The following is a 25,992-nucleotide window of genomic DNA, read 5'->3' on the forward strand; positions in this document are numbered from 1 at the left end:
AGTCCTCCAGCACTTGATGTTGCACCAGAAAGTATGCATCTGAATTCTACAGGGACTTCCTCAGTCCTTCGGCTTCCTGTCGCATAACATCTGATCGATGTCTTTCAACTTGAAGTTGAGACTCAAGAAGCCGAACTGATTCAAGCAACGAGTTCGAAGAGCTGGTGCCAGCAGTAGTAGCCAGTAACTCGAACACTACATCAAGACAAGACTTTGGGGTTGTCTCAGTGTCTTCAATATAGTTTTTATCAGCTTTCTTGGAGACCAACAGGGATGTCTCACTATCTTGAACCTTATCTGCATTACTTCCTTTACCATTGCATAACGGGGTACTCTTCTCCAATATTTTATCTGCGTTCTAAAAGAGAAACAAACAAACACATCACAGGTTTACAATGTAGTATATGAAACTCATTTTGGTAAACCGGTTCAGTAGTAAGGTGGACATGATAACAACATGAAACAAACATATATCTATGTAGTATGGTCACTGTATGGTCTATATCATTCTAGTTTATGTTGCCAAATCAAGATAGATACAGTTCAAATCATATCTATTTAAGACAAAGCAGCATAGACAAAATATAAGTGTGGGAAACTACATAGTAATAACAACACTTGTAATGTGCATGGCATGAGAACATAACTATTTATTCAATTGAAACTGAAATCAACATAGAGCAAGTTACAACAGCAAATACGTTAAAGAAAGAGGTTTAAAACATACCTGTTGCACCATTGGAGTTTCAATTGCATCCTTCAAATTTGAAATTAGTTGGTATGAGTAAATACAATGATGCAAGAGCAAAGTAGTATGAACCGTAGCTACGGAACCTGACCTGAGAACAATTCTTCTTCTGCTTTAAGCGTTGACTTGGGGTTCGGAGTGGTGGTCCTCGTGCTTTGGGCACTGCAGTTGCCTTACTAACTGCTCGTGTTTGGGTGCTCTGTGGTGGAGACGGTGTTGTGTCAACGGGAACTGGGTTACTATCTGCTGGGGTTGGGGTTAGAAGGGGTGTAGCTGGTTCTCTGTCCAACTGGGTAGGGGTACAATCTGCATGAGTCTGGGTTATGTGTGGTGGGGCTGGTTCTTGGGCAAGTACAACCGTGGTTCTATCTGCATCGACAGGTAGCACGATCTTTTCTGAAGACCGTGTTTTTACTCCCACAGATACTGCCATCACCCCCTCCAATTGAAATGGTTGATAAAAAAGAAAAGTAATTGAATGTACAGACATTGTAAGATAGACAGGTGTAATGGATAGTAGGGAAGAAAACATGGCATGAAATAATTCACATTTATGTTGTCTAACCAAACAGAATAGCAGGACATAATTTCACATATATGATGGCTAATTAAACAGGATAGCATGACACAATTTCACATGTATGATGGCTAACTAAACGGGATAGAATGACATACTTCAAAATATGATGACTATGTAAACAAGATGACATGATATAACTATACGATGTGTCTATTAAAGTGGTTGGCAAGCCATAAATCACAAACATGCCGTCGATGGAAACATGATGGCATGATATAATTCACGGATAGAATGACATAATTTAAAATATGATGACGTAAACAGGATGAGATGATATAACTATATTATGTCTTTAGAAAATGGGTTGGCATGCCATAATTCAGATACATGCTATCTATGTAAACATCATGGCATGACATAATTCAAATATATGATTTATATACTAAGGAAGTGAGCAGAGGGCAATCGCATATATGACATGTCAACTAAGGAGATGACATTCAATATTGTGTATATGATGTAAAAACTAAGCATTGCAATACAACATATGCATGATATGAGTAATATAACCCTGCCAAGTTTGAGCGTACACCTCAGGGGGATAATAGGACTGCTTATCTGCATCTGAATCCTCCTCTGAAGAGCTATCTGTAACCAGCAAGTTGTCTGCTTCAGCAGGTAGCATTGTCTGCTCTGAAGACCTTGTTTTCACTCCAGATTTCTCCATCACCAATTCAAATGGCTGATGCATAGGAAGAGCAGTTGAATATACAAACATTGTCGACAAATGGAATGAGTAATACAAAAAATGGCATGATATAATTCACATATATGATGCTTGCCTAAACAGCATGACATTGCATAATTCACATATATAATGCCTTGCAACAAGATAACATTGCATAATTCACATATATAATGTCTTGCAACAAGATGGCATCTCATAATTCACATATATGGTAATTAGACACTAAACAGGTGGCATTCAAACAAACCATGTCTAAACTAAGCAAATGGCATAGCAATGCAAGATACCATACGCACGATATGAGCAACATAACCTTGCCAAGTTGAGCATGCACCTCGGGGGGGGGGGAATATGACTAGTCATCTATCTCTGAATCCTCCTTTGAGGAGCTATTGGTAACCAGCAAGACATGCGCTTCGTTAGATAGCATTGTTTGCTCTGAAGACCTTGTTTCTACTCCAGATTTTTCCATGACCGTGCCGAATGGCTGATGCACAGGAAGAGTAATTGAATGTACTAAAATTGTTGACAAATTTAACACGTAATAAAAAATGATGGCATGATATAATTCACATATAAGATGACTGGCTAACCAAGGTGGCATTGCAAAATTCACATATATGATGCCTGGCTAAACAAGATGGCATTGCATGATTCACATATACGATAAAGAAACTAAACAGATGGCATTGACACAAAGCATGTCTAAACTAAGCAGATGACATCTTTAGTGTATATAGTAAGAAATGCAAGGCACCATATGCATGATATTACCAACATCAGCATGCCAAGTTAGAGCGAAGACCTCATGGGGTAAATAGGAGTGGTCTTCTCCTTCCGAATCCCCCTCAGAACAGTTATCTTCCTCTTGATTACGATCCGAAATGGGTGGAGGGGGGGCTGACTTTGCGCCCACCATGGAGCGACGTCTGCATGAAATTTTATTGCCACGCAAGGCTCGTCTCTTTTGCTCTACATGATCGGTTCCATTGTGTACAATAACTGGCATGCATAGGAATAAAACATAGTGACATTTTGTAAGGAGTGCATGCACAAATCCAGAGTGATGGTAGAAAACTGTGGATACACCCAAAACAAATGATAGCAGGTAGATAATAGCTTTAGTTAAAAAATACAGATAATGGCTCCTTTAATGTTTGTTTGCACCCAACATGAAACTCATAGTAGACACCCGAGATTAACCAAATAGTAGACAGATAGGACTGATTCCTTCCCCAATATGTACCCCACAACCATTTAAAAACTCAAGTTTCAGCATTAGTTTGGACCTGACTCGGAGTCTAATAGGTGAACACGATGATAATGTAGCATGTCATCATATTAAGCGATGCATAACGTAAGCAGACATGGAAGAGTGCGACCTCTCTTGCGGACCCATGTTAGTCCTCAAGGTCATCTTCTCAGTTGATGATGGTAATGCAGTTGTCGTGGTTGCCGGCGGCAGGGAAGAAGATCTGAGGCGGCGAAAGATAGTCTGGAGAGCGGACCCCTGCTATGGTGAACCCTTCCGTCGTTGGAGCAGCTGAGCTGGGGTGGAACACAACGCCACAGGAGCAGGACAAACCACACAAGGTTTTCTTTGACACATATTTGTAACAGAAGTAATTGAGTAAGGGCTTGTTTGAATTTGAGGATTCTAACAATGCAAGGATAGGAAATAGACAAGAATAGGATAGGAATGCACGTGCAAAACAGAGAATTTAAAAACATAGGATTTCTGCCAATCTGGGTGTTTGATTCACAAGAATTGGAAGATCACAATATGCAAAAAAAGCATGGTGAGATTAAGTCAAACCACAAGAAAATGTACGGTTATAATGCTATTATGCTACTATGTCTTAGTCTTGTGCTTGATGAATAGGAATATGAAAAGGAGGACAAGTGGAAATTAGAATTCCTATGGTTTTTATTTCAAGGAGACACTAAAGGAACAAATCCTACAGTTTTCCTTTGCTCCATTCCTTTGCACCAAATTCATGAAAAGTAGTACCATAGGAAACTTTCCAATTCCTATGTTTTTCATTCACTTTTCCTTTCAAGCACTGGCGATAGTAGGCAGGCTTGAGCAAGGAAAATCCTACACTAAAAAATGTTTTTGTGCTACTTCCATTACTTTGGACCCAGGCCACTGCCATACCAGCTCAACTCTCAGGCCCATCGACAAATGCACAGATCAAACACACAGAGATAAATAATGATGGCATTCAAGAGAGTCCATCACGGATAGCTAAGTTTCCTGGTACCTCACTGCTTGTCATATAGTAGGATAAAATAATCGTATTTCACGTTACTACATGTGCTCAGTGGACAATATATATAACATGTAGAGTAAAAAAGAGATGCAACAAGTGTACAACCTCTTTGGCGAAGCCATGTCGATCTCAGCATGATTGGGTTGGCCGGTGAGGATGCTTTGGCTGACTTAGCTGTAGGAGGAGGGGAAGAAGATCTTAGGCGTCTGGAGATGGAGCCCAAGATACTGCTCCGCTGTGATGGAGGGTTTCGTCGTTGGAGCAGCTCCGGTGAGTTGTACGACGCCGAGGCTGAAGCAGGACAAGAGAGACAACATTAACCTGAGTGGAATTCTAATAGCATCTCCAATACATGACGTAAAATACATAACCACAAAGTGCTAGATGTAAAATACGTCAGCCGCTCATCTCTGAACTTAACTGTCGAAACTGAATTTAACTGTTGAAACTGAACTTAACTGTCGAAACTGAATTTTGCTGTCGAAACTGAATTTTACTGTCGAAACTGAACGCACTAGCAAGGTGAGGCTACACGTCAGCCGACTGACTTTTTCATCTCTAGCCAGTCGATTTTGCAGCCGTTGGATACGAAATCAAGGGCCTGCAGTTCATCTTCAACCTCCACCCCCCTGAGCTACCAGCCACCACCGGCCAAACAGCAGCCCCCCGCCACCCGCGGCCGGTGGTGCGCTGCCCCGCTCGCCCCGAAAAAACTCCCCACCACCGGTCTACCACCACCCCGGCCATCCCTCTAGCCCCCCTGTGCCGAGCTTTTTCTCCGGCGATCCCCACGCCACCGCCCCACCACTGCCGGCGACCACCGCCCCCCACCCTGGCTGGTTCTTCCTTCACCCCGGTGAGGCCTCCCACCCCCTGAAAATCGACTAACCCAAAAGTCGATCCAGTCGACTGAAGTGTAGCTAAATCGGAGCAGCATCACAAGCAAGAGCTAGAGTGAGAACAGTAACGCGAGCAAGAGCAATAGCAAGAGCAGACCAGGCAGGGGACCGAGAGCAAGAGCAGAGCAGCAGCGCGAGCGAGAGCTAAAGCAGCAGCAGCTCCTACTGATGTGGATGTCACCGCCGAGGGAACGATGCCGTGGAGGAAGTGGCCGGCGACGCCACCGTGGATGGAGCCATGCCGTGTCGGCTCAGGACCGAGCGCCGGCAACACCATGAGATCGAATCAAGAAGAAAATGCGGCGATTAGTGTACAACCTATTTGGTGGCACGGATTAGGACGCAGCTTCATCCGAGGAAACGGTGATGATGATGCTCTTCCGGTGGTGTAGTGAAGACGACAGTGTGGGAATGGAGGTGGCGCGAAAGACGAGGGGAACGTTGGGGCAGCCCTTGGAGGTGGAGGACAGGGTGGCTGAACCGGCGGGACGACGAGATCGACGACGGATCCTCATCCAGTACGATGGATGAGGGACGTCGAGGTGTTCCTGTGGATGACATCGTCGGGGAAGAGGCTCCGGCTGGGTGGCGGATGGAGGAGGGTGTGGGGCTTCGTTGCGGGTTTTCGCGGCCTCGGTGTACGAATGGGTGGGTGGATGGGATGGGAGTGGGGAACCATGGCTTAGGGACGCGCTTGTCCTAAATGTGGGGTAAGTTATGAAAGTACCCCCACCGATTTGAGGCAGTTCTTTTGGTTCAGGCGTACCATGGGCATTTCACGTGTCGGGATTTCACAGGAGGTGGGAGTTTTCACGCGCGTTGTAATTTCGGAAAGCAAGGCACGGGTTGAGATGGAGGGAGTTGTCAGAGCACAACGAGACAACGATATATCTTAAATATTTCGGGCTAACAAGGCGCGGGTTGAAGAGGTGGGAGTTTTGCAGCACGATAGACAGAGACGCTAGCTTGAAATTTCGGCATAACAAGCCGCGGCTTGAAATTTCGGGAGAACAAGCTTAACGTGTACCAAAAAAAGACAATTTGCACCTCAACACGCACAACACCCGCACAAACACCATTTAGACTAGAGTAAGGTACACGTGCGTTGCACGCATGAGATTTGGCAACCAAATTATGAATTAATACCACATTATAGCATGTAAGCTTTGAGTCATATATGCATGATGTAGATGTTCGTTTAATTCTTATAGTTCATTTCATTCAAAATCATCTAGTTTTTATAAGAAATCTAATCTATTTTAAGATTCATGGAATTGTGTGTTGTAAGACATAAAGTAAAAACAAATAATGGCAAATCATGTAGAAAAACATTTGGGAAATTCTGATACGGAAGATTCTAGAACAAAGAAGAAGTGCTTGTGTTTTGATGTTTGTGCATTATGCTTAAGTTCAACCATGGAGTCTTCTAGATTATACATGTGGCGAAATCTGGTGGAATCTAGACGATATTCAACGGCTAGTAGTGCTCAAATTTGCCATCTTTGGACCATCAAATTCGCCTCATCCAACGACCATCCTTCAAAGTTAAAGTTACCCACACACAATATAAAAAATATAATATAATATATATATGGGTATAGATATAGATATGTGATGCTAAAGCCACCCATCATCTCCAATTAGAATAGTGTGTCCATGCACGGATGCGACGTGGCCAAACGATGTCTGCCATCGGTATCTCAAATTCAAATCAGTCCGACCTTGTTCAATGTGTATACATTACAACATGCTCGTTTCCAAAGCACACCGCGCAGATCTCCGTTATATTCATGCATGCATGGGTTTCAAACATCAGGATCTCTTATTCAAATATTTGAATCCAACTTTACATTGATTATGACCTCACCTAGTCTTTTACACCCACACAGTCGTCTTCTCTTTATAATTGTACCACTAACTTTCTCTTGTGCATGCATGCACACACACTACCAGTCGGCATTATCCATCGCACACATGCAATCTTTTTCTTCAGGTCAGTCTCCCATGAAGGCACACACCCACACACATCCCCCTCTCCATCATATCGGGCATTATTTATCTCTCACGTGTGCATGCGCAACGATCGATGTTCCTCTATGTCTGTGTGTATATATCTAGGTCTTTCATAGTTTTCCACACAAACCGATCAATCGATATATCAAGTGAGGTCTCACCCTCTTTCCCACGTCCACATCGATCAATCTATACCTCTCTATATAGGATTAACATATATAGCTAATACACCCACATTAATTATATATCCAATGTCCCCCTCTCATCATCCATGCCTTCCGCTTCATCTCTCAGACGCGCGCACAATGGTGAAGACAAGGGGCAGCAAGGACCCTGCCCCCCATAACATCACTATATATCGAGGCTAATATGAATGTGATCATTAGACAATTGCTGCTAAAAATGGTTTAAGTTCATGAATTTACCCTCCTCGTAAAGGATTAGCAATTCTTGGCCCCCTAGCTCATTTATTTTTCATGGCTCCACCACTGTGCGCAACAGCACACATTCTCGCCCCCTCTCTCTAAATATCGATCTCGCACTTGTGCACTCCTTCATAGTCTCCCTCCACTCGGCCCCTCACACCATCTTCTAGCCCCCCACCGGATTTTGCCACATGTACAATCTAGCAGACTCCATGGTTGAACTTAAGCATAATGCACAAACCTCAAACAACAGTGGTTCTCCTTTGTTCTAGAATCTTCCATATCATAACTGCCCAAACTTTTTTTCTAGTTGAATTGCCATTATTTGTTTTTACTTTATGCTTTACAACACACAATTCCATGAATCATAAAATAGATTAAGGGCTTCTTTGATTCAAAGGATTCTTAAAGAAATTTCGGAGGATTCTAATCCTTAGGAATTTTTCCTATCTTGGTTGTTTGATTCGTAGGATTGTAAACCATAGGAATTTTACCATATGATTCATTTGTACTAGATTTCATAGGAAACATCCCATCCACTCAAACCTCTTTGAAAGAATTCTGCATTTTTTCTATGCACAATCAAACACTCGTACAATCCTATAGGATTCAAGACAACATTCCACTATAATCCCATGTTTTTCCTATTCCCGCCTTTTGAAAATCCTACGAATCCATGAGGCCCTAGCTTTTTTATAAAAACTAATTGATTTTGAATGAGATGAACTGTAAGAATTAAACGAAGGTCTACATCAGGCATATATGACTCAGAGCTAACATGCTTTTTTAGGAGAACTTGCTGCATTTATTTATAATTTGGTTGCAAAATCTGATGCGTGCAATGCACGTGTACCTTACTAGTACTTCGAGTATGTGCAAAACACGTAAATTAGAATTCCAATGGCACGCTACACAGTGTCTCTCTTACAGTTCATGAAGCCACGTGGCACATGTGGAGGCGTTGTCGCGACCTCCTTGTGTGGATTGATCACATTGACGTGCTGCTGGTTCCAGAAGAATGTACTCGTCCTCCCTAAGCCATACTGTCGGTACATGCATGAAGCAAAGATGTGCACGCATGAGACGCACGCACTCAAACCCTCGCATGCACAAGCGCGTACACGGGCGGACGCAATTTTGTACCAAGATCCACCCCATGTGATAATTTGACGCGTGTAAAGTCGTTCACTTCATTGATGGTCAATTAATACAGCGCATGCAAATTGAGTGGATGTGAGGGCGGAAGAAAGACATTACTACTCCACTGCGCGCATGCGAGTAGTTAAATCATGGGTTGCTAGTAGCACTTCCATTGGTCTCCTTCGTATTTTGTGCCAATTTTTGACAGTAACATAATATTTACGCATTTGAGCAGTGTAGTCTACTTGAAATTTATGTTCCACTAAACTCATCGGGAGCCGTTTCGGGCCTCGAAACCAAAACCATCAATTAATCTTTACCTTGTTCCCATCCCATTTGAAAGCCTGCTCACACCTACTAGTACGTACCAAACCTGAATGTGTTCCCACTATGCAGGTATTAGTACTAGTGCTAGCACTTAGGTTATAAAAAGGGGAACTACCTAACTGAAAATTACTCTACCTTTCCTCCTCATAAGTGCTTCTTCTTCTTCCGTCCTTGCCATGGCCGGTGAGCAAAGCTCTAGGTCGAGAACTACTCATAACAAGGGAGCGGCAACCAAGGCTACGGAAAAAAAGAGGGCTCACCACAATGCAGAGGCCTCGAAAGATCTCTCACGGGCAGACGATGGCTCCGAGGAGCACCCTAGCCACGGAGGCAAACATGCCGGGCCAGCGGCGCTGGAGTCGTTATCCCTTGACGGCATGCCCGATCATCTCAATAAGCACCTCAATAAGCAGAAGGAGTTCATCCAAGGCTTGGTGGAGCTGCTGAAGGAGAGCCTCGACGACATGCCCGCTGAGCTCAATAAGCAGGGGGAGTTGACCGCTGGCTTGGTGATGCTGCTGAAGAAGAGCATTGCCTCGGAGAAGAAGGCGACCGGCGAAATCCTGCAACTTCAGGAGGACAAGGCGAAGCTCTACCACAAGCTCGACCTGTTGAAGGAGAAGAACGCCGGCTGGAAGAAGCTGCATGAGAATAGTAGTTCCTCGATGAAGATGCTGCATGCCCTCGTCATGGAACAGAATGAGGAGTTGGCGAAGCTCTGCATCAAGCACCCGACTGCTGTCAAGGTACATAATGCGGCCGTGGAACAGATGATGAAGGCTCGCGTCGAGAAATCCCGCGTCATGGACAGAATGAAGAAGATGGCGGAGGAGACGCGCAAGGAGATGAGGTCGTGGAGGCGATGAAGAAGCAGTTACGACTCTGCGGCAAATTAGATCATTTGGGGTGATAATCTTCCTTCTTCTTTTGCTCCTGTGTTTCATATTTTGCTTCGGGTGTTTCGCCGCACGTGTCACGTTCTCTGCGAGGCATGAATAGAACAATGTTTTTTTGAGGGAATGAATAGAAAAATGCTAACGATGAGATGACTAGCAAATTAGATCATTTTTATCGCCATATGGCACTGGGCTGCTGTGTTTCGTGATCCTCCGTTGTAGTACTACTCCAGTGGAAAACTTGAGTATACCGCACGGTTCTTTGCTCCTGCTCAGGTCATCGTCGCATTTATACGAGAAGTCAAATCACAAGGCCCCGCCTTCCAGCAGTAATGAGCCGTCAAATCACAAAGGCCCTCGCCTCTCGTTAAACCGACAAAGCTATACTGCCCCGCCCTCTAGCCTTTTAAAAAATGTATACTTTTGTACAATAGTAGTATCGATGGATTGCGCCATGGAGCAAAACTTGAAATTAAAAAAAAGGTGGTACATATAGAGAGCGCTCGTTGCCAAATTATGCATATAGTACTATTAAAAAGGCTAGTCACAATAATGGTGTCCAGCACAACCCACCCCTCAAATAGAACTAAGCACCCTGAAACTCTTTGACAACTAAACTGCTGGCTATATGATGTTGGCCATATATATTGTACGTATATAGTGTGAAGAAACGAGTGGTAGTACTATACCAACTAAAAGATGAAATGTAAGAAATACTAGTATGTACGTACTGAAGAGTTGAAGTAACGAGAAGATACATAACATAGTTCTGCTGGGGGCTCAGCAAAACACACCCCTCAAATTAAACTAAGCACACCTGAAATTAAACTATGCAACTAATTCGGTAGACACTGCATTAGAACCACCATGAGCAACGACACTGCCACCTTACTCGGAGTCCTCGTCCACGTCCTCGACTTCATCCTTGTCCCTCTTCCTCTTGGACGATACTTCTTTGCTTGAATCGCACACTTGGCTCTTGCTCTTCATCCAACCCTTGTAGATATTGAAACAAAGGTAGCCATCCATTGCAGCGTAGTGGATGTGGTCTATATCTAGTACATTCCGCTGCCATGCATGACGATGAAACATGTAATGAGGTTTCTCCAGTTTACCGTACGAAAGATGAACCATGGCTCCTGCCAGGGTCAGCATTGAAGGTTGGCCACCGGAGGGCAGCAGCCGATTCTTTTGGAGGTCGAAGGGGTTGCCTACAACGAGGCCTATCCGACCCAGGACTTCTTTGTCGTTCGTAAAGTCTACAATAACGAATTTGACTAGGTTGCTCTCGAGGAAGTTCTTAAAATCCAGGCATTCAACGTCGGCATGGCATATGTGGTAGACCAAGCATAAGTCATGCACGCAAACCTGGATCACAGCGGGCTTCTTCCTCTCTTCCTCCTTTAGATCCTTCTCTCGTCCCAGGACTATGGTGTACTCAACATCTATCCCAGCGACCCACTCATCATCTGAGTTTTCAAACATGCATCTGAAGTGAGAAAGGCATCTTTTCACCATCTTGGAAGAACGGGTGTAGATGACGTCGAACTCATCGCCGGTGATGGTTCTAACCTTGTACTCACTATCGATCATGGAGATTTGGGAAGTCATGGATTTGGGAGGAGGATTAGGATTAGTGGGAACTGCCGTAATGTGAAAGGATGGGACGACTAGGAGCAAACCGCCATAATATTAAAGGACGTGCGGGGACGAGTAGGAGTGAACTGCTAGCGTGCGAACGGCAGGGTAGTGGCTTTCCATTCTCCCATGATACGGGCTTCTGAGGGCCCTTGGATCTAAGATCGAACGGTTGCATCGCGTGATTCTAGACCTATGGGTGAATATCCTATCCTGGAGGGTTATTCTGCAAATTTTTAGCCACTTAGCATGCGATCGTTTGATCTCAGATCCAAGGGCTGCCAGCAGCCCGTATCATGGTCGCGCCTACCATGACCGTCGCATCGCTCGCGCCCTTGGAGATTTAACACGGTGCGTTAGGCTATCTGATGTTGGCATGTCATCACTTAGTCACTCATACTACAACAAGGTTAGCTATAAGGTTGGCTATAAGTGTATTTTTTTACTTCTCTCTATCTCTTTCTTCCTACTCCCTCCGTCCCATAATATAAGAACGTCCCATAATATAAGAACGTTTTTGACACTAGTGTAGTGCCAAAAACGTTCTTATATTATGGGACAGAGGGAGTAGTATTTATTGCATTTGCCAAGGAGTGGCCTCTTCCAATGAAATGGTGTGCTTATTAGTTTTTTGTTGCTAAGTTTGCTTCATTTAATTAGCTATAGACTCAAAATTGCCTTTTCACCTAGGTACACGCGCTTAGCACCGTTTCTTCCTTGGGTCACCAAACTAGTCTCTCTCTTCTTGATTAACTTGCCACATCAGACTTTATGCCTATGTGGAAAGCTTAGCACATGTAGGAGCAAGTAAGTACAATAGTGCGCTTTACATGGCATTTTTGCATATGTGGAGGAAAGAGAGGCAAGGAAAAAGTGGGCTCTCATGCAAGAGCCAGCCTCTACTAGATGGTGCAGCATTGGGAGAGGCACCTGTATGGAGGTGGTTAGGAATCGGGAGACTCACGTCGGTCATAGCGCCGCAGTTAAAATGATAATGGCAAGTCAAATCACTGGCCCCCACCTGTCCAGCAGTAACTCGCTGTCAAATCACACAGCCCTACGTTTGCAGCAGCCTACTCCCTCATCTTCTCGCGTCTCTGTCGAACCGACTAGGTGGAACTGCCCTGCCTACCGCACAGGAAAAGCCCTGCCCTCGACTTTTAAATAGTACAATATACTAATTTTGTATCCATGGATTGCGCCATGGAGCAAAGCCTCTAGAAAACGGCGATACACATGTACGGTGTATACAGTACGCCCGTCGCATTCGCGTCGCACCCCAGACGGTCGGTCGGTCTGGCACGCTGCTCTCTGAATGGAACGCGCGTCATGTTGCATTTGCACACACATGTGGGACCGCAATTGAGAACCGACCATAGGCACACTCCCCGGCCCCGCAAGTCGGGTGACTTAATAGAAGAGGGAGACGAGAAATAGTACTAGAGAAGTGTTGTACTACGTTGGTGCCTGGACGATCCCTGCAAGACATGGAAGATCATTTCGTCCATGCATGTGACCAGACTCCAGCAGACACGCCTGGATTGGCTATCGTCTACATATCATGCAGGTTGTGTTGTATAGGGCTGTAGTTGTGGTGAGAAATCTAAAAAAAAGTTTCTTGTCATCTCGCAAAATTAGGTGTCATGTGCTTCGGATCATTGCGAGGGTTAAACAGCAACAACTGAGTTGGGCTAGTCATTGGGGGCACATGCACGAAGACTACTCGGCTTCCATCTAAGTTAAGCCGGCTATGTTAATTAGGACATCTATCGATGGACCCCTTTTCTACGCGTTTATCTTTAATTTGAGCTTTGTTCCTTGTCTAGTTTGTCCGTCGGGATTCATGTTGTCTCCTTTGGGCAGTGAGGTTATGATTTCTTGTCATGTGGCATTTTTTCGTATTATATGTTATAATCCGGTGCTTCAGATCAAAATGACGACAACTGCGCCTCCGGTCCACGTGCATGAAGACTTCTCGACAGCCATTGACGAGGTCAAGCCGGCTCCAGTAAACAAAAGAAAACTAGTACTCCACTATATAGGCAGGAGCCTCTATGCTTGCTTTCTAGTGTTGCTCTCTTCACACTGTCTCGTCCTCTCTAGATCTAAACACGACAGCGGTGGCCACACACTCTCTCTCTACTTATCGCTGGTCACAGATCCAGTCAGATCCTCTCCGCCGGGGAAGGTGAGAAGGTGCAATGTTCACGCGGTCGTCCTCGGCGACGACTCTTACCCACTGCTGGTGTGTCCCTATCAGCCTGCCTTGTCGTTCTCTCCCAAGCACTGCTGGTGAGGGAGGGCCTCCGACCCCTTCTTCCTCGCTGCCATAGTGTGGGTAGACCCGGCCTCCCGCCGCCCACCTAGCGACATCCCGGTGACCATCAGGTATAACTTCCTTCGAAACCGGCCTTGTTCTACTTCCCGAGCTCCTGACGTTGTTGCATTTGTATCTTTTACCATTTCTCAGGCCCCCTCGTAGATAGGATCGATCGGCTGTTCGAAAACCACCTATTTTTTATGGTTAAGAGGTAAAACTAGTTCATGCACTCGAATCTAGTACTACTTGGTTGAAACAAGGAAGAAAGGGGGTGGGGGTGGGGAAAGATTTGTTACCTGAATCTAGGACTTGGTCGAAAGAGGAAATAATGGGGGCGAAAAGTAGCAGAGACTGGCGATCCAACTGGTCTCTAGGTCTAATATGGGAATAAAGGGAAAAGCAGTACAAACTCAATATAAACCCGATCTATTGGTTGAAAAAGGAAAGAAAGTGAGGACTGGGGGACAAGTCAGCAGAGTAAGTCCAACACTAGATTTGCTAGCCTCACACAGTATAAGGTGGCTATACCGAACAAAAATGGGACCAACCCAGATATCCTGTTCTGATGTTTGTTGCCCCGAGCCACTCTTATGTAATGCCACTGGTAAAATGTAGCAATCCCACTATTAAAAGTAAGGACACGTTAAACCAATGTTGTTTTCAATGTAATGCCTCCAGTAATATGAATCAATGGCACTTTTTTACATGTCCTACTAAATTTCCCATTAAGATAAGTTGGTTCTTTTTGTTAGAAATGCAAGTGTCCTGGTCCGCCTACTCTCCCGTGCCCAAAGTAATGTCATTTAATGGTTGTCATAGTTAATCCTAATTCCCACACTAATATCTACCAATGCCACTGCTTTAGAAATTGCTATTGTCCTTGTAGGATTGCCATTCAGATATGGAACATGCTTCTTTTCATCTGATGCATGTTTCATCACTTGTTAGTCACCCTCCTTTCCACCTTTTTTCTGCAAATAGAGATATACATTTCACGCTTGATCTTAGTTGAACTGCATAAATGATATCCAAATTATAGTTGAACATTCCAGGAGCTTCACAACCAACCTTGATGTTGCTCAATTTTATTGCAACTAATGAAGAAGAAGCTCTGTGGGTTTCATTTTCTGATGGAAATGGAACCGGGGCTGGAGCCCTTTTCTTAAAAAAATGAAGAAGAAGCAAGTAGCTCACGGGACATTGCTTCATTTTAGGTGAACTGCACCAAAAGGTCCCATGAATTGAATCATCCATGTTGGTGACTGAAAGAGCCAGCTTCAGCATCCTAGTCTAAGCACCCCCGGCCTCCATCCTTGCGACGCACGGTACCCCTCGTTTGCCACCTGCTCGACCCTAGTGTCACTAATAAAATGAAGTAATAATATAGTTAAAATAGAGCGAGTGTCCTCTCTATCATTTCATTTCCAATGTAGATAAAGAAAGTGCTTCTCTTTGTTAATGTATGTTTCATCAACTAGTCCCATTGTTAATGTTTAAGTGTTTCTGCAAACTGGGGTGCTTAATTTTAGTTGATCTGTACAAAAATAGAGATTTGAATGTCTCAAGGCGCCTCCTTGTACTACCGATGTACATTGATGTTCATCACTGGTAGAAGGTGCATCTGGGAGACTTGGGACGATTTCCAGTATGGGGCGTACTGTATGAGGCGTCACAGGGCCCATCTCGCCCTCGCCGCATGGCATACTATGTTACTATCGCAATATTTTCTTCTATTTATTTTGTGTGTTTCATAAACTAGTGCCACTATAATGTAATCACGCTTTTTCATTATCTGTGCAAACAGGGTTATTCAGCTGCATTTTGGTGGAACTGCACAAATGTATGTATGGAACCGCCATATATGCAGAGTGCAAGGTGTGCCAAGTAAAAATTATTGATACCAACCATGCTGCATGCACGCATTGGCATCCACTACCACCAGTGGGATGTGTGGCGCTCTGTGTGGACGGATCTTTCTCGGTAGCAAATCCTCTAACCAAATACTAGTAGCTTATATTGGCAGTTTTCTAGGGAGTACTCTTTTCTGAAAGAAGCACCAATCTATTTTTCTATATTTGTACACTGTGTCACAACTTTGACCCAAAGGTCCAGTTTATGGTGATTGGCGTAGTACTCGGAGACTGGTTGTAAGCATGATTTTCATTAGCTGTCACACTGATTGTAAGCATGAGCAGGTGGAAGATTAGGTTAGTGCGAAGCTTACCTTAAACCCTAACGCCACCGTTGAAACGAGGCGAGCGTCGAGGGAACCGTGGAGAACAGCGGGGAAGCGACATCGCGCCATCCGGCCTCATCTTGCGGTGGGAGAACGAATACTCATGTGGCTCTGGCTGGCTTGCACCCTCACGTACGGCACACCATACTCGATCGATTCGTTATCCTCTGGGTGCTCGACCTTCGACCCGTACACCCACCACCTCCGCTTGACTGTCGCCTCGGGCGAATCTGTCTGCTCCATCGCCCAGAGGAGATACTCGATGAACTCGGAGGACTGCGGCATGACTGCCGCCGAGGAGTACATGTACATCGCCGCCCTTATCGCCGCTGTCTCGCTCTTTCGCTTACATTGCCACATGGCCCTCACCGTCCTTGAAATCCCCCACTCATTGTCAAACCAAGTAAGGATCTCCTTCAACCTGGCTAACTTTGCCTGGTCGCCGCCGGCGATCTGCCTGATTCGCTGCTGCATCCTCTCCATAGATGTCCTTCTGAGTGGTCCGGTGCTAGCTTTGGAAGATGGGAGGAGATACGGTGGTCTTGCAATAGAGAAGAGGGAGAGGTGAGACGGTGGTTTTGGAATGGAGATGATGGAGAGGAGAGGAGGTGGTTTTGCAATGGAGAAGATCAGAAGAGGGAGAGGCGAGACGGTGGTTTTGGAATGGAGATGATGGAGAGGAGAGGAGGTAGTTTTGCAATGGATAAGAGGGAGAGGAGCGTGCGGCAGCGATTTTGGATTGGACAAGAGGGCCAGCGCGCTGTGACTGGATCAAAATCAAAATCATTTTAACCTTCAATTAAGAAAGCAACCCCACATTAACTAGTCTCCCTTTTATTCTGGGTCATAATTGACCATGATTTTCGCACATAACATATATGTTATACGTTGTAAAAATAATATAATTTGAAAGTACATTCAGATACGAACCAAATGATACAATTTTTGGTGACATGCATTCACATTTTGCTTGTCAAATACAGTATGTGGTCAAACTTTGACCCAAAATACGCAAAACAAAAAAATACTTCCAAGACCAGTGTTGCTCTTGCGCTCTTCTCCTCTTAAACAACCGCCGCTCCTCTCATGCTCCAATCTAAATCCAGCGCCCGCTCCTCTCCTCTTCCATTTCAAAACCACAGCCCCTCCTCTCCTGTTCCAGTCCAAAACCAGCATCGCTCCTCTCCCGTTCTAATCCAAAACCAGCGCTGCTCCTCTCCTCTTCCATTCAAAAACCACCACCGACGAGTGAAGGTGCTGTGGAGAAGTAGATCGATGGAGGAGTACAACCGATATGTGAGGATCGCAGACGGCGACCCTGTGAAGCTAGCTAGGATGTTGGAGATACAGTCTTGGTTTGACAACAAGGACCAACTAGCGGCGACGGCGACATCCATGGCCAAATATCTGCAACAGAGCGAAAAGGCGGCAATACTCCCGGAGGGAGTCGCGCGGGAGTACATAGAGCTGCTCCTCTAGGCCATGGAGCAAACAGATTCACCGAATCCGATCGTGAGGGAGCGGTGGTGGGAGTATCGATCCCAGATGGAGCATCCACCACAGATTGAAGGATCGAGCATCTACAGGGTGCTGTTTGCGAGGGTGTCTTGCCAGAGCGAGACGGTGGAGTCTTCGTCGACCGAACCCAACTGCAAGAGGATAAAAGTAGTTGGCCTGACGTGCTTCCCCGCCATCCTCTCCCTCGCCGTTCACATCATCTCACGGGGCGGCTGTCTGCCGCCGAGGAATAGGAGGGGACTGCCCCCCAGCCCAATAGTCGGGCAGGTTGTGAATTGTCAGGAGGAGCTTAGGGTTGTCAGTATTTGCAGGTTGTGAATTGTGTTTTGTGTTGTGTATTTTGAGAGTACTTTCAGATATGAATGTCTTTTGAATTTCAGATTTGAAGTATTGAGCATATGAAGTATTTTATGAATTCTAGAGATCTATTTTTAGCACTTAAAAAAATGTAGTTTCATAGGAGTATAAAAGTGCAGACAATGTGATTCTCAGAGAAGAAACTGCAAGTTTCAATTTCAGATAAGAAACTGCAAGTTCAGTTTCAGATAAGAAACTGCAACTTTCAGAGGCAGAGCATTTATATTAACACGGCCTTTTCAAATAGGGTTAACATCATGTTGGAAGTTTTATTCATGGTCGAAAATGGAACTACTAGCCAGTTAACATCATGCTGATCAACATTCATGCATAGCACATCTTCATATGATGCGCAGTCAAAAAGATATGTTATTTTCAAAATGCCCACACAATGTCGAGTGTGCGAAACACAAAGAAAACGAGGGACGAAGTTTTGGCAAGTGTTGGACGTGGTGTGCGTAGATGACAATGGGGACCCACATGTCAATAAAGGTAGAGGCAAAAAAATTGGAGATATTTTCCCTGCACAGGTGGAATCGAACCCGAGTGGAACAGTTGTCGGGTAGTCTCACTTGGCCACTAGGCTAGTTCCGTAGTTTTGTTAATAATAAGGCACTTCCTCAGGTGGTCGGATCCCCTCCTGCGGCTTTGTGCGCTCGCCGCAACGCCGCTGTCTGCCGTTGTGAACATGCTGAACAAATGAGAGGAATCTGGAGAGGACTGTATGTGGAGAGGCGGACAGTCAGGACCCACCAAGTCTATGGCCGTACGCAAGCAAGTGCCTTATAAAAAATACTTCCTCCTAATGCTATACTGACGTTGGGGCCCATGGGTTTGTCAACATAGTTACATTTTTTAGGTGCTTCAACGTAGTTACTATAGGAGATAATTTCACAATGAAGCCGGGGAGGTGGCAGGTATCATTTATTATCACTGGGGCAGCAAGTATCAGCTGGGTTTTGTGCTGCCCCGTCTAGGCTTTCTTTTTTAACATGCGCAGCCCATGACCTCGGATGGGAGGTCCATAGGCATGTTTGTATTTTCTTGAGGGCCGTCATGTATCGACCGGCCTATGTACCTCCCATCCGAGGTTTTATTTTTCCTGAAACATTGGCAGCCCAATTTATGTATTTTTTGAAGAAAACGCAGAGGTCTGTTCTATTTTTCTATATAAGAAATTGGAATGCCAAGTCCAACTTATGTTTCCCTTCTAACTATATTATATATATTTAAATTATTTTATATGTTATTATGTATTATTTTTATTGTCATCATATATTTAACAGATACTTACATATGTAAGAAAACAATATCCCACATCTTATTAACTTATAAATATAATTTCTTAACAATAAAATCCTGGATTGTTTTGGCACAAAAATCCTAGTGATTGTGTACAAAAGCTTGGTAAGATTTAAGGACGAATGTAATAATATCACTTATTATTTAAATATATTTATAACAAAATTCTCAGCCCCTTTTTACTTTTTGATAACATTGCTGGCCCAACCCAACATTATAATTAGAATCAGCCCAGCAAAATCGTGTATTTCGAGAAAATGCAAATGGCCTATAATTTTTTAGGAAAAAAATAAATGGGCCGCATGGACGCTACATTATTTGTTCACCCAGCCCAGCTAATGGACAATAATTCAAAAAAAAAGATCAAATTGACTGTAAATTCTACCACGCAAAAAAAGACTGTAAATTTTGAAAAAAATGGGTTGAATACGTGCCACATTTTTGGAGGCTGAAATGTGGGCCAATAGGTCGAAGCCAACGCAAGTCATTGTCAATTTAGTCAATAAATGATTCTGACATGTTAGCCGTTGGATTTACATCCAACGACCAGCATCCATCTTCAATCTCTCGTCTTCTTCCTCCAGTGCCGTCGGGACCACCTCCCACCTCCTGCTGCTAGCAGCTCTGCTTAGCACGCTTCACTGTGAAGCGCTAATCCACCGTTGGCCAGGCCATCCCTCCACCCCTCCACACCTCCAGTTCTTCTCCATCGACTGCCGAACCACACCGCACTAGAACTAGTTAACCCTCGTACACCTCTCTGCCTGCGACTCTACTCCCGTGTCTTCCCATCTCCGGCTCGTTGCTGTCCGGGGCCTCGCCGTCGTCCACCACCTTGGATGCACTCGGCGTGGCGTGGTCAACGTGGTCAACGAATGACACCATCGGAAGTAGACTATGCGTGGAGAGGCTGACAGCTAGGTCCACGGCCGCACACAAGGAAATGCCTCCTTATTACGTGCAAAATAATGATTCCTCCACCTGACATCTGGGACCCACCAGAAGGGCCTCTGTATTTTGCAAAAAAAATGTGCCCCCCGCTCACAGGTCAGACCCACCAGCTATCTTCACACGCAAGGAAGTGCCTCCTTATTACGCACAAAAAAATGAATACTCCCCCTTCCAGCTAGAACCCAGCATAGTGGGAGGCTGACTTGTGGGCCTACCAAGTTGACGGGGACGGAGGGCTTTGTCAACTTAGTCAATATGAACGATTCTAGGTCCTGTTACCGTACGATGTTCATCCAACGACCGTAGTGCGTCTTCAACCTCTGGTCTTCTTGCTCCAGCCGCCCAAACCAGCGCCGGTCGTGCCGCGTGCTCCTGCCTCCCGTGGCTGGCTGTGATGCCGCGGAGGCCTCACTGCCCCCTACTACTGCCACTGCTGGCCAGGCCATCCCTCTACTCACCCACACCCCCTGTTATTCTGTGGGGACGGCAGCCTCACACCGCAGCCGAACCAGTGAACCCTCGTACTCCTCTCCGCGTGGGCATCCACTGTCGCGTCTTCCCCGGCTCCGCGTTGTCCCCTTCCTAGGCCTCACTGTTGTCTACCGCCCTGGTGCTCTCGGTGCGGTGTGGTCAATGTGGTCAAGGAACGACTTCCATCGGATGTGGACTGTACGTGGAGAGGCTGACAGCTGGGTCCACGGCCGCAGCAAGGAAGTGCCTCCTTATTACATGGAAAATAATGATTCCTCCACCTGACAGCATGGACCCACCGGACGGGCCATCATATTTCGTGAAAAAAACATTTCCCCCCTGATTGTTGGGACCTACCAGCTACATCTTCGCATGCAAGGAAGTGCATCCATATTACGGGCAAAAAAATGATTCGCCCCCTGAATGCTGGGACCCACCAGCTACATCTTCGCACGCAAGGAAGTGCATCCGGGCAAAAAAAACGATTCGCCCCCCTGACTGCTGGGACCCACTAGGTACATCTTCGCATGCAAGGAAGTGCCTAACAGTCAGGACCCACCTGGTCGAAGCATACGTAGCGTTGTCATTCTGGTCGCGAACGTGTACGTACATACTGGTCGATGTAGAGGCGCGCATGTGTCGTAGTAGAGGCGCGCACGTGTCGTAGTAGAGGCGCGCACGTAGCATGTACACATATGTACAATGGCCAGGGTGCAAGAAAGTAAATACGGCCACGTACGTACATACGGGCGGGGTCTCGATTGCCTAGTCGCGCATACGTACGGCCAGCGCTCATGTACATGGCTGGGTCGGAATGGAGAAACAGCGTCGTCGTTGTGTTCATGGGGAGCCAACCGGCTCGGTCAAAATAGAATGCGTCGTCGTGTTCATCAGGAGGGCATGGACGGAACAGGCAATGGAAACAAGGCCTGGTGTACCGCAGAACGGAGGAAACGGCCTAGTGTTCAACCGGCCACATTCAAAACGGGATCCTGTTCATCGGGAGGGGTCTGGCGTGCCGCAAAACGGAGGAAACGGACTTGTGTTGGACCTCCTATAGTCGAAATGGGGTCCTGTTGATCGAAAGGGGTGTGGCGTACCGCAAAACGGAGGAAACGAACTTGTGTTGGAGCGCTATGGTCGAAACAGGGGTCCTGTTCATCGGGAAGGGTGTGGCGTACCGCAAAACGGGACTCCACGGGATACTGTTCATCTCCACCGTCGACCTCCTCCAGCCTCCACGGGCTACTGTTCATCCACCATCGACCTCCTCCAGCCTCCACCTGCGACTGTTCATCCATGGGCTCCTGTTCATCCAGCCTCCATCGCGCGCTACTCCACCGGCTACTGTTCAACCACCCCTCTCCACGGGCTCGTGTTCAACCACCCCTCCACGGGCTACTATTCATCCACCCCTCCACCATCTACTATTCATCCAGCCCTCCATGGGGTCATCCTGTTCATCCAGCCCTCCACGGGGTCCTGTTCATCCAGCCCCAACCGGCTCGATCGATCGGGGTCCTGTTCATCTAGAGGCAACACCACAGGGTCCTGTTCATCCACCCCCACCACTCACTGTTCATCCAAACCCCCCGCAATGCTCACTGTTCATCCAAAGGTAGCATCGATCGGCTTCAGTTAGCAGCAGTAGTGAAGGAATCGCTCAATCGGGTTCAGTTAACAGCCATCGATCGATCGCTCGGGTTCAGTAACGCGTAGCCTGCAGTGCAATCGCTCGGGTTCAGTTAGAGCCCAACGCCTCGCTCGGGTTCAGTTAGAGCCAATGCCTTGCACACATGCACGTACGTGTACGAGAGAAACATGCATCGCTCGGCCCTCGACCACCCACCGTAACTGGGAACTCGCCAAAATTTTCCTCGCCCTCGCTTCTACCACGATTTTTTCTGTCATGGACGGCACAAAGAATGCATGCAGCTGCGTCTCCGGCCCGCCCAGGACGAAAAGCCCATTTTCTATCATGATTTTTTGTCATAGAAGTAGGAGCCCACCACATCTATGATGATACCGGGTTTTGTTACAACTATCGTCATAGAAGTGTCATAAGTATGACAGAAAAAAATTCGTTCGACCCAAAATTTCATGGATATGTCTTTTTTTGTAGTGCGGCAATGATTCTTTGCCATCAGCCAATGGATGGCAAAGAAAGTGGCCATTAGGTTGCTCTTGCCAACGGTCCACCCGACCTCTTTGCCGTCAGCTAGCGAACAACAAAGGTTCTATGCCATCAGCTAGCTGACGGCAAAGATTGTGCAGACGGCAAAAAATTTCTTTGCCGTCAGCTACTTCTTTGCCGTCCGTTTTCGTCAAGAGGATGGCAAAGACCGTCATTGCCATCAGTTAGCAGATGGCAAAGAAACGGCTGACAGCAAAGTCCCTGATTCCAGTAGGGTAGGGTTGTCTGTCTAGTCATGAACGTGTATGTACATACTGGTCGATCGGTCTGTCTGCAGGCTGCAGCGATGAACCATGGCCGAGTAAGGAAGGGCATGTGTCGTAGTAGAGGCGTGGACGTAGCATGTCATGCAATCCCGTCTATATCTTGGACACATACATACAGCCAGGGTGCAAGAAAGTAAATACGACCACGTACGTACATACGGGCGGGGTCTTGAACGCCTACTCGTCCATACGTATGGCCAGGGCTCGCGTACATGGAGAGGTAGCGGAGGGCAGCAACAGCATCCTGTTCATCGGCAGCCAACTAGCTGGGTCGAAATGAAGAAACTCTGTCGTGTTCATCAGGAGGCGACGGAATGCGTCCTGTTCATCGGGAGCCAACCGACTTGGACGGAACAGCCCAAACGAGGCCTGGTGTACCACAGAACTAAGGAAACAACCTTCTGTTCGACCGCCTACGGTCGAAACGGGATCCTGTTCATCGAGAGGGGTGTGGCGTACCGCAAAACAGAGGAAACAAACTTCTCTTCAACCTCCTACGGTCGAAACGGGGTCCTTTTAATTGGGAGGGGTGTAACGTACCATAAAACAGAGGAAACAGACTTCTGTTCGACCGCCTACGATCGAAACGGGATCCTGTTCATCGAGAGGGGTGTGGCGTACCGCAAAACAGAGGAAAGGGACTTCTCTTCGACCTCCTATGGTCGAAACAGGGTCGTTTTAATTGGGAGGGGTGTGACGTACCGCAAAACAGAGGAAACAGACTTCTCTTTGACCTCCTACGATCGAAATGGGGTCCTGTTCATCAGGAGGGGTGTGGCGTACCGCAAAACGGGACTCCACGGGCTATTCTTCATCCACCGTCTACTGCCTTGCTCCAGCCTCAATGGGCTACTGTTCATCCACTGTTGACCTCGTCCAGCCTCCACCTGCTACCGTTCATCCATGGAGTCTCCCTCCTGCCTCCATGAGCTCCTGTTCATCCAGCCTCCACTGGCTACTATTCAACCAGCCCTCCACGGGGTCCTGTTCATCTAGCCTCCACCGACTATTGTTCAACCAGCCCTCCACACGGGGTCCTATTCAACCAGCCCTCCATGGGGAACTATTCATCCAGCCCCAGCCGGCTCAGGTATGTGGCGGCCTCCTCTCGATCGGGGTCTTGTTCATCCAGCGGCAATGGCCTCTACTACCACGGGGTCCTGTTCATCCAACCCCCACCGGGAACTATTCATCCAACCCCCAAAAACAGTCACTATTCATCAAGAGGCAACAGGTTCGATCAGCTTCAATTAGCAGCAGTAGCGAAGGAGTCACTCGATCGGGTTCAGTTAACAGCCAAGGATCCGTCGATCGCTCGGGTTCAGTAACGCATAGCCAGTGCAATCGCTCGGGTTCAGTAAGCGAACGCCTTACTCGGGTTTAGTTAGAGCCCAATGCCTCGCACACAGGCTCGCACGTGTACATGAGAAATGTGCAAACCTCCGTGCATCGCTTGGCCCCGACCACCGACCATAACAGGAAACTCCCCGATATTTTCCTCGCCCTCACTTCTACCACAATTTTTTCTGTCATGGATGGCCCAAAGAATGTCATGCAGTTGCGTCTTCGGCCCACCCAGGACGAAAAGCCATTTTATATCATGATTTTTTGTCATAGATGTAGGAGCCCACCACATCTATGATGATACCAGGTTTTGTCACAATTATCATCGTAGAAGTCTCATAAGCATGACAGGAAAAAAATTCGTTCGGCCCAAAATGTCACAGATATGCCTTTGGTTTTGTAGTGATAGCGTGGCATTGGTCCCGGTTGGAGCCACCAATCGGGACGAAATGGTTGGATATATAAGCAGGAACTTAAGAATTTTTTAGAGTTCATCTGCAGTTGCCCCCGATGACGCCGAGCACATCGATGCCGCCAGGCTGCCCAAGCTCGCTGCCCTCTGCCCCATCGACGTCGTCAGGCTACTCCACCTCGCCGTCGATGCCCTCGCCAACGCCCTCCACGCCCTCTGCCCCGACGCGCGCCCTGCCCCGATGCTGGCGCTGCTCCCCGCGCCCTCGCCCTGCCCCGACGCCACCCCAAGTGAGCCCCCTTCCCCCGCGCCACTACCCCTGCTCTGCTTGCCGCGTTGTGCCCCTGCTCTACTTGCCGCGCCGCCGCTACCGCCCCGGCCTACTCTGCTTTTTTTGTTCATACATTTTTTTGTCCATTGATGCATGTATGTATGTTGTATGTATGTATATGCAGATGTATGGATGATCCATGGATGTATGCATTGATGTATGATTTTTTTTGTTCACAGATTTTTTTGTCCATTGATGAATGCTTTGTTTGTTCATATAAAGTTTTTTGTTCATAGAAAGTTCTTATATATGATCCATGGATATATGAGAAATGATGATCCATGGATCTATGCATTGATATATGAGCAACGATGTTCATAGAAAGTTTTTTGTTCATAGCAATACATGAGGGGGCATCGTTAAAACATAACCCCGATAACTTCCACATGAGGGGGGTCATTAAAACATAACCCCGATAACTTCAACATGAGGGGGGGGTCGTTAAAACATAACCCCGATAACTTCGATGTTAGGGGGGACGTCAGACATGCATGAGAGAGGCGGTCTGCAAAGTATCCTCTCTCGAAAGATATATAGGACGACTCATCATACATGAGAGGAGGAGTCCTCGATAATGTTTGCCGCTAATCCATTGCTCATATGCATATGATTCCTTGTTGTGATATTAAGTCCATGTTTGCCAGTAATCCATCTCTCATGTTT

Source organism: Triticum aestivum, chromosome 6B, assembly GCF_018294505.1.
Source record: "Triticum aestivum cultivar Chinese Spring chromosome 6B, IWGSC CS RefSeq v2.1, whole genome shotgun sequence".
NCBI lineage: Eukaryota > Viridiplantae > Streptophyta > Magnoliopsida > Poales > Poaceae > Triticum > Triticum aestivum.